The sequence below is a fragment of the Chelonia mydas genome, chromosome 10 (assembly GCF_015237465.2).
Source record: "Chelonia mydas isolate rCheMyd1 chromosome 10, rCheMyd1.pri.v2, whole genome shotgun sequence".
NCBI lineage: Eukaryota > Metazoa > Chordata > Testudines > Cheloniidae > Chelonia > Chelonia mydas.
This window is the reverse complement of record NC_051250.2, coordinates 62346539-62355789: the sequence shown is the minus strand read 5'-3', so window position 1 is coordinate 62355789 and position 9251 is coordinate 62346539. Positions and strand designations below refer to the sequence as shown.

The 9251-nt window shown below is 44.0% G+C and overlaps 1 long non-coding RNA gene across 1 annotated transcript in view; it reads right to left on the bottom strand.

The window, feature by feature from the left end:
- Positions 1-1007: 1007 nt before the first annotated feature.
- The window catches only part of LOC122461899, a 31667-nt gene continuing 23423 nt past the window's right edge, over positions 1008-9251 (bottom strand). Inside the window, exon 3 of the long non-coding RNA XR_006284147.1 lies at positions 1008-1089. This is a non-coding gene — a long non-coding RNA (uncharacterized LOC122461899). The remainder of the gene's footprint in view (positions 1090-9251) is intronic.

Below are 9251 nucleotides of genomic sequence, written 5' to 3'. Positions count from 1 at the left end.
CAGGAACTAAGCAATAATATACCCTTGATTGTTTTTTTATAAATAAAATGAGACATATCAAAGAGGGAAATAGGAATTCTTAACTTGATTCTTAAGATCATATATATTACATGGCTAGAAATTTAATGGTGACTAGAAACAAAACTAAGATCATTGTTTTAAAGAAGAATTAAAATAGTTTTGTGGTGCAGCAAGGGAATGTATTATGAAATTCAGCTGCTCCATCAACATAAGGTGACTACCCATAATGAGCTATCTGATCTTTTCTGCTTCTCTACCCCCATTATTATTTCCATTTCTGCTCTGTCAGTTTAAATACTGAAATCCATAATCCAGGTTATATTTTAATATTAAGTAAGCAATTAGCAGTCAGACACTAATATTAAGATGACATTTGATAGAGATTTTAAGATCCTCAGGGCCCACAGTTCAGCTTGTATATCCATTAACTAAATGCAGTATTTTTTAAGTAGCACATTATTTTCTAGGTTATTTGGTGATGTAATATAGCAATTTAAACAGCGAGCAAATATACCACTATTTCAAATGAAACAAACCAAGCAATGAAAAGCCACCTGCCCCTGTAATAGGCCTCGCTTGTCTCATAACAGAAAGCAACTTCTAAAAAACATGGGGTCTAATTCTGATCAGACTTACACCAGTTTCACCCTATTCCAGCACCAGTGGTCCGGCTCCTCATCTAGTGTCATACCTCCAGTGATTTTAGTGGAGCAATGCCAATTTATACCAGCTGAGGATTTAGTCCATCAACTTCAACTGTATGGCAAGATGTATCAGTGTCACCTAGAAGCCTATAGAGAATGGGCAGAAGTCAAGCACTTTCTAAATAAAACTCAGACACATTAAGGGGAAAATTTCCAAGAGGGTTGTAGCCCAACCTCCCTTTCAGCATGTGGGGGAAAAAACCCTCAATTTTTGTGCTTGCAAAGTACGTTGTGGCCTCAAATCTGAGTACTCACTTTAACTGCCTGATTTGCATCCATGGGTGCGTCCTCTCTTTAGGTTTGAGCCAACCATGCAATATGGATGTGAGCTCTATTAGTGGGAGGAGAAGTTCCCACATTGCATCTGAAAGAAAATATTAGAGAGCTGGGCAATAAAAAATTTGGGGGGTCAAAATTTAAACATTCTAACATCAATTTTCATTAAAAAATCTCCCCAGTTTACATTAGAAAAAAGTCCCAGTTTTTAATTAGCTGTAGTATCTGCAGACTGAATCCTTTCCCAAAGTCAAAATTTGAAAGTTTTCACCCAGTTCTAGAATGTGTTCTATCAGGAGCACAGTGCATTAATGAACTGTTAACACACATCATCAGGGTCCATGTGGACTAGTCCATGATTCACACCCCAGCTTGCTGCGAACTCAATTTTCATGTAGACAAGCCCTTAAATAGCAACCAATCAACTTCTTCCTGGTGCTTTAAGTAGAGTGAAACATGAGAGGGAGCTCCCCGTAGACCGGCCAAGGATTTGAAGAGCAGCACTCTACTAACCCCAACCCACGAGAGAAGTGGGAGCTGCCCTCCTTTTGCAAAGGAGGGAGCTGCACTCTACCTTATTTTAAGCCCTGTTTCTTGCCAGATCTTGCTCCTGAAGGTGGCTGTTTCAAGAATTGATCTCAGCAGGATATCTCTGGTTCCTCTCCAGAGTGACACTCAACACATTTATATCCAGGATTAGAACCAAAGGGACTTTTCTAGCAGGGCTGCCAGCAGAACTCAGCAGAATTCCTCTTTAACCTTATGCAGGCTCCTGGAACTTGTCACTGTTACATGATCCTTTTGAAAATTTGGCCCAAATTAACAAAACCTAATAAGGCACCCACCCTGGATGTATTTGTCAGGGACAGGAGGCTTCCTCACCCCACTAGAAACACAGTCTACACAAGCTGTAGTGAATCAAAATGTACTGCTTCCTGGGCTCTGGTTTTATTTAGAAAAAAAAAGTCAGAGTAAAACATCACACAATCCAACCCCAGGCTCCTCTTCAAGACCTATACAACCCATAGCCTAGGCTCTCTCTTTCTCTCACTCATACCTCCCTTCTGAATGGGTGGGATAACAAACCACCTTCAACAGCGAAGTGGCAGATCATCTTCTGCTAATGGAATGAGACTTTCAAACGAACACTGCCAGCTGTTACAGATAGAGACTAAAATATGCAATTAGGGAGATACGGAGGAGGATCACATCATCCTAATATGGAGGTTTTATTAACGACATCTAGTAGAATTTTATCTTAGTGTTTTTCTCTGTGACTTTTGTTTGTAGACATTTTATTCCCACCATTATAATGTGGGTCTGGAATTAGAAAGAAGATAGAAATACCTGTAATATATAAAACCACTCAGTACAGTAAAAATCTGGTTGAAATCCAGACCCCTGAAATATGCAATGCTAAGCATGTCCAAAGTCAAATGGCAACAAGCTTTCTGGCAGTCTCGTGATGAAAGTAATGTTCTTAATGAGATGCCATGAACCCCTGGAAGAACTTTGCACTGAGTGTTGTAACACTTCTCGTAGTAAAGTTTTCTATTCAAGAAAAAATAGAACAGCGCTTCAAGTGCACAGTACTTTGTCTTTAGTTTACCTGTATAATCGAACATATTGGTATAGAAGGGTACAGCTTGCTCAGGAAGGACAGGCAGGAAAATAGGAAGGAGGTGTTGCCTTATATATTAAAAATGTATATACTTGGACTGTGGTTGAGATGAAAATAGGAGACAGACTTGTTGAAAGTCTCTGGGTAAAGATAAAAGGGGTAAAAAACAAGGGTGATGTCCTGGCAGGGGTCTACTACAGACCACCTAACCAGGAAGAAGAGGTGGATGAGGCTTTTTTTAAACAGCTAACAAAATCATCCAAAGCACAGGACTTGGTGGTGATGGGGGACTTCAAGTACCCAGACATCTGCTGGAAAAATAACACAGCAGGGCACAGATTATTCAATAAGTTATTGGAATGTATTGGAGACAATTTTTTATTTCAGAAGGTGGAGACAGCTACCAGGAGAGAGGCTCTTCTAGATTTGATTTTGACAAATAGGGAGGAACTGGTTGAGAATTTGAAAGTGGAAGGTACCTTCAGTGAAAGTGATCATGAAATGATAGAATTCATTGTTCTAACGAATGGCAGAAGGGAGAGCAGCAAAATAAAGACAATGGATTTCAAGAAGACAGACTTTAGCAAACTCAGGGAGTTGGTAGGTAAGATCCCATGGGAAGCAAGTCTAAGAGGAAAAACAATAGAAGACAGTTAGCAATTTTTCAAAGAGTGTTATGTATCAGCTCTGTGTTCTTGGAGAACCAGGGCCCAGCATCCAGCCTGTCTGACTCACAAAAGACCTCTCCCCCATCCCCCCAGCCTCTGCTTGAACCAAAGCTGATCAGAAGAAAGACTTACAAAAAGCAATGAAAAGGCAGTGGAAGACATGCCTAAACCCCTCCGGACAAGGGTGACAGAATTAAGGAAACTCCCCTAGCCTCATTTGCATCAAAGGTGGGACAGGGAGGCACCTCAATTAGCATACAGAATGGAGAACAGAGATTTCAAGGCAAGAACCACACTGAACTCTGGGACCAGAAAAGCAGGGAAGCACTGCATGATGGGGGATCTCTGCTCCAGATATTAATGAACCCATGCCTGCACACACTCAGCTCAATAGTTATTAGACCAATTCTAGTAATAAATCCTTTATTGGTATCCAAAATACTGAAGATGCCTAATTGCATTGTGAGCTCCCTCGAAGAAACACCGTCAGTAGCCAGGAATGATCAGTTCCTATTGTCTAGCCTGAACAAAACTACTTTGGTATACTTCCTTAAGCCATCAGTTTACCCATAAACAAATCTAGTTTTCTCACTTGAACCGTTGTTCTTCCCCTACATAAACCCCTACTCATGCGCAAGTAAGTGCTCTGATGCCTGGATCCAAAATCTGCATAAATTCCATTAGGACTTCATCATTTCCTGACTGATCATACTGGGGACTCTGCCTGTCTCCAGCACTCCGGACCCTCAGCTACCTCCACTACCTGGGAACCCCGATCAATTCAAGCTTCACAGAGGGGTGAGAACCCAGCTCTCTCTTGCTCGGTATAGCCTTCTGATCCTGACTTGTGTGATCAGTTATAGTTTTCTAAACCTTTCTTTTATAATCAAATTTAAGTTAGATTTAATATTATAACTGTTTTGTTTGTTTGGCTCCCCTTGTATGGTTATTACCTGGCAATAAATAACGTTCATGGTTAAGCTGGTTGCTTCTCTCTCTCCCCCTCATGAGTGTTTTTTGGCTTGTGTGTGTGTGTGTGTTCGTCTGATTCTGGGGCTGGAAGGATGCAGCCCTTGGGAACCTAGGTCCAGCAGGAGAGCTCCACTGGGAGGGAACTTGCAGAAGGGAGAAGTAGAGCTCCGTATGAGAACACAAATGGCACAAGCAGTACATTGATAGAATTACAGAACTCCTCCCGTCCAGAAGAGTAACCCTAATAAATGAGCGTACCCCAAAGTAATAGGCAAACCTGGTAACAAATTGGTGGAGGAACGCTGTCAGCACGTGACCCTAATCACATGGTACTTGTTGAGTAGTTGCTGCAGAGTAGGGAAACTGAGGCACAGACCTGAGCAAACCCTCTCTTCCTTTTTCAGACTAAGTTCCTTTAGTGAGGTCCCTCTCTCATAGAATATTTGGTAACATCCTAGAATGTTTAAGTTGAGAATCGTGCTTAGAATAACTGTAGGACTGTGCAATAAGGAGTTAAGAGTTGTACCTTAAAAGTAAAGATTTTAGAGCAATACTGTGACAGCGTGAAAGGGCTTTTGGTAGAGATTATTAGTGAAATAAGGGAAGTAGAGATGGCTGGAAAAAAAAACCCAAGAAACCCTTGGCTGCTCACTTGAGACAGGAGAAAATCAACATGTTAGAGAGATGGGGAACGAAGAAGGGGAAATGCCCTGAGAAAGGGGGTGCTTTAGGGATGAGAATCCCCTGATTGAAGCGAGTTTGAGCTTTGGACAATACTGTACAACCTTTAGGGGTGGCACAAAGGATGCAGCTGCTGCATGGGCATTATTTTATGCCTGTCCAGACATGGTTGAAATGGTAAAGGAAAGTCAAGAACTGGAGCTGGAGAAAAAGCAGTTACAACAGCGTTTAAACAAATGTGAGACAGACAGATGTGAATTTATAGCAGAAAAGCGTAAAATGGTGACTGTACTTAGAAATATGCATGAGGAGAGAGACAAGGCCAGCAGAGATGCAGAACAGTATAGGAAAGAATTAACACACAAAAAATTTGTTAGAAGAAGCAAGAGCAGCAACTGGCTTCCTTGTAGACGAGAATAAGGCAGCAGCAGGCCATCAGAAGTGTGAGGCAGAGATTAGTAAATTGTGTGCCCAATTTAGCACCCACAAGGGGGTGGTAGCGGCTGTAAGGTTGAGAGGGCACTGTGATTTGGTGCCCCCTGGGAAAATAGAGATATCCCCTGATGCTGACCCCAAAACCCATTCAACCCCAATTGGCCACACATGCATAATGTCACCCCTGTTTCCACAAGGGAGGTTAAATATATAGTTGCAGAAGCCAATCTTCCCACGATGGAGCTGGTCACGGGCATAGTAAGATGGTCTCCTAGTCAGGCCAAGGCTATTGCCGAGAGACTGGGGCCACTGAACCGTGACACTGCCGTGGCATGGCTGGCTCGCATTTGGCACACGTGCCCCTCTGCTGACGACATGGATTTAACCCAATTGGCTCAGTTATGCGCCTCTCCTTGTGATGCAGATGCTCTGGACATAGGCATAGGTTCTTGGGAGCGGACTGCCGCTGGACCCCGGGAATGGATGAGGAGTGCTCTCAAAACATTACTGCCTACTTCTTCCCTCAAGAAACTATATATAATGGGAGAGCAGAAACCAGGAGAGGCCTGCAAAGTTTACCTAATTCAAAAAAAGATGCTGGCAGCTCACTCTGATTAATCACCCCAGACAGATGAGAATGGAATTATCACTTCCCATTATCAGGGACCCGAATTAGTACAGAGCCCTTATGCAGGACTAAATTCTCAGACAAAAATGACTATGGGGGCTGTGGCTATAGAACACCTACCCTGGAATGAACTAGTGGCAAAAATCAAACAGGCAGGGATTTGCTGTGAGAGACTGGCATCTTAAAAAGACAAATCATCAAAAAGACTACCTCAAAGCCAGTACAGGCTATCACATTTGTGAATAATGGTCCTCACTCTGCCAGTCTCCCTCCCAATTATAATCCCCTATCTCCCACAACCCTGGGCAGTGCCGACCCAAGGAGACCCTTAGGAACGTGATTTGGATGGAGCTGGTGAAGTTAGGGGAGGATATGGGAAAATATGATAGTCAGCCCCTCAGCATTCTGATGAATGCTTTGTCTCAGGTCATGCAGAGAACCGAGTTAATGCATGGAGCCCCCCCTCAGTCCACTGTCCTGGTACGGAGTGTGTCACCCACACCCACTCCCTATCAAAACCAGATCCCAGACCCCTCTTCCGAGTGGAGGCTCTCAATGGAGTCGGCCAATCAGTAGGAGTGCCTGGTTCCCCATGGGCCTCCCCAGCTGATTGCAAAACTTCAGTGTGACGTATGGGGGAGACCCACTGTGAGGGCTACAGTGGGGAACCCAGAGATATTAGCCCAATTGCTAGTGGACACTGGAGCATCAGTAAACATTCTAAGCCCTCACTGGATCTCCAGAGGGAGACCCACTGATAAACAGGTTTCAGAGTAACAGCCGTGTTAGTCTGTATTCGCAAAAAGAAAAGGAGTACTTGTGGCACCTTAGAGACTAACCAATTTATTTGAGCATAAGCTTTCGTGAGCTACAGCTCACTTCATCAGATGCATACTGTGGAAAGTGTAGAAGATCTTTTTATACACACAAAGCATGAAAAAATACCTCTCCCCACCCCATTGCCAGCACGAGAGTGGGGTGGAGGGAGGTATTTTTTCATGCTTTGTGTGTATAAAAAGATCTTCTACACTTTCCACAGTATGCATCCGATGAAGTGTGCTGTAGCTCACGAAAGCTTATGCTCAAATAAATTGGTTAGTCTCTAAGGTGCCACAAGTCCTCCTTTTCTTTTTACAGATAAACAGGTTATCAAGGAAAGAATTGGAGACACCTGGCTGACTCACACCAAGGGGCATCAGAAAAATCACTCAGAAGAAGCACACCGAAACAACAGAGCTGATGCCTTAGCCAAATCTGCTGCTACAAGTAACTACACTAGAGACACAGATCAAATAGAACAAATAGAGGCACTAACTACCCAGGGCAAAACTTTAGGCAAAGGAATAGATACCTTGGACATAAGTACCCTTCAATTTGAATGAACCAATCGCACACTAAAGGAAGCTTTGAAAACAAGTAAATAGCTCAGGGAGGGATTGGAATGAAAAACTACCAAACATCTTAATGGCTCAAGGGGCTCTAAGACAATACATGGGTACACTCCCTTTGAAGTTATGACTGGAAGGCAAATGCGCATGCCTGAAAGTTGGTGGTTGGGAGTGAAACTGCCTAGTACCTGGGAAAGGAGGGTGGTAACAGATGAATGGGTACAAACCTTAGTAGAGACGATAGCTGCTCTACACAAGCAAGTGGCAGTACAGCTAGACATAGTGCAGCAAAACATGGACAAAACACTAGGCTGGGGAAAACCTCCTTTAACATGGGAATTAGGCCAACCAGTAATGTACAGAAAGTTTTCAGCGAAGGAGCACTCTTTGACACACACCTGGGGGCGACCTCTGCTTTAGCGTGAATCGGGCCAGCCCCAGTGTTTATCAGGTAGAAATCCTGAATGGAAAAAATGGGAAACCCTGGCGGAAATGGTTTCATTCCTCACAGCTCAAAGAGTGGAAGGGTAAACCACCTGATGCAAAAGGATTATAATAACGGTCTTCTCCATCCTGCCAGCCACCCTTCTTGGCTAGCAAGAAGGAACGGCTTGGGGCCGTTGGAAAATACACGTCAGGTGGTCTTGTCAGTGCCTACCCCGATGTTGAGGCAGGAAAAGGCCAGAGAAGTCCTCGACTTTATTATGGCCACCCTCACATAGGTCACGGCTTCATGTTCACCCTGCAATATTGGTCCCAGATTCTCTCAGTATATACAGGGGGAGTGTGGGAGTTTGTTTTCTCTTCTCTGCCCCCGACAGGTCCCAAATACAAGCCATGACCAGCCCACCGTTGCACCAGCACCCTGCTGTTCATAAGTGCCTGGAGTCTGATGCTGTCCAGGCACTATGCTGAACCTGTGATCCCTCTGAACCTCTGGAAGTGATTGCCAGCTGGAGCCCAGGAAGTAAAATTGCTGTGCCAGATGCATGGATTCTATGGGCATGGGAGCAACCTGCAGCCCTGCAGCATTGCTACCAGTTCTATGCTGTTGGCAACTTCTCAGGTTGCCCCTGGGAAAGCACTGCCAATTGCACACAGAGTGCCACCAGGGAGTCATTCAAGTTTTGTTATGAAACTAAGACCACACCGGACTCCGTCCCATTCTTCTGTAAGCCATTGTGGTCTCAAAAGGGACATACACCATCCAACTCAACCAGTTACAGCCCCCCCAGGTGGCGGAAGATGCAGGATAGTCCTGGTTTCCTCCGCTGTTTGGGGAGCAACCATGCCCCTACATGTCATCATTGTCTTCGGAACCCAGACACCTCCGTTTCTGAAGATGAACTGCAGCTGTCTCTGATCACACCAGCAGGCAAGAATATCACATGGTTCCTCATAAACTGGGAACCGCTGAACTGGACTTTAGCTGGACATGACCTGATTCAGCAAGGTCCTCTAGACTGGGCAGTTCCATTAAAGGGCACACATTGTGATAAGCTCATGCCAACAATTTGGTTTAAGTTCTATGGGCACATTGCCATTTTGGAGGATTCCATGTGTCTGGATTGTACAGAATGGAATTGGGCCAACAACAAAAAAGTTTTAAATTTTGACCCTCCCGATCACAAACTCACTCCCCTCTAACATTTAAGTGCCCCAATTTCAGGACCCCATGTGTTGAACCAGGTTGAAGAACCAAATGTTCTTGTTGATCCAATTTCAAGTCCACTTAGAAGGCATGAATATCTCTCACATTGCACTTGTATATGCACTCCCTTGATTGGAACTAGCCATAACGGGTGGGATGAATGGGTAAGAATGTGGCAAGGGGCTGACCATTTAAATAGAGTAAAA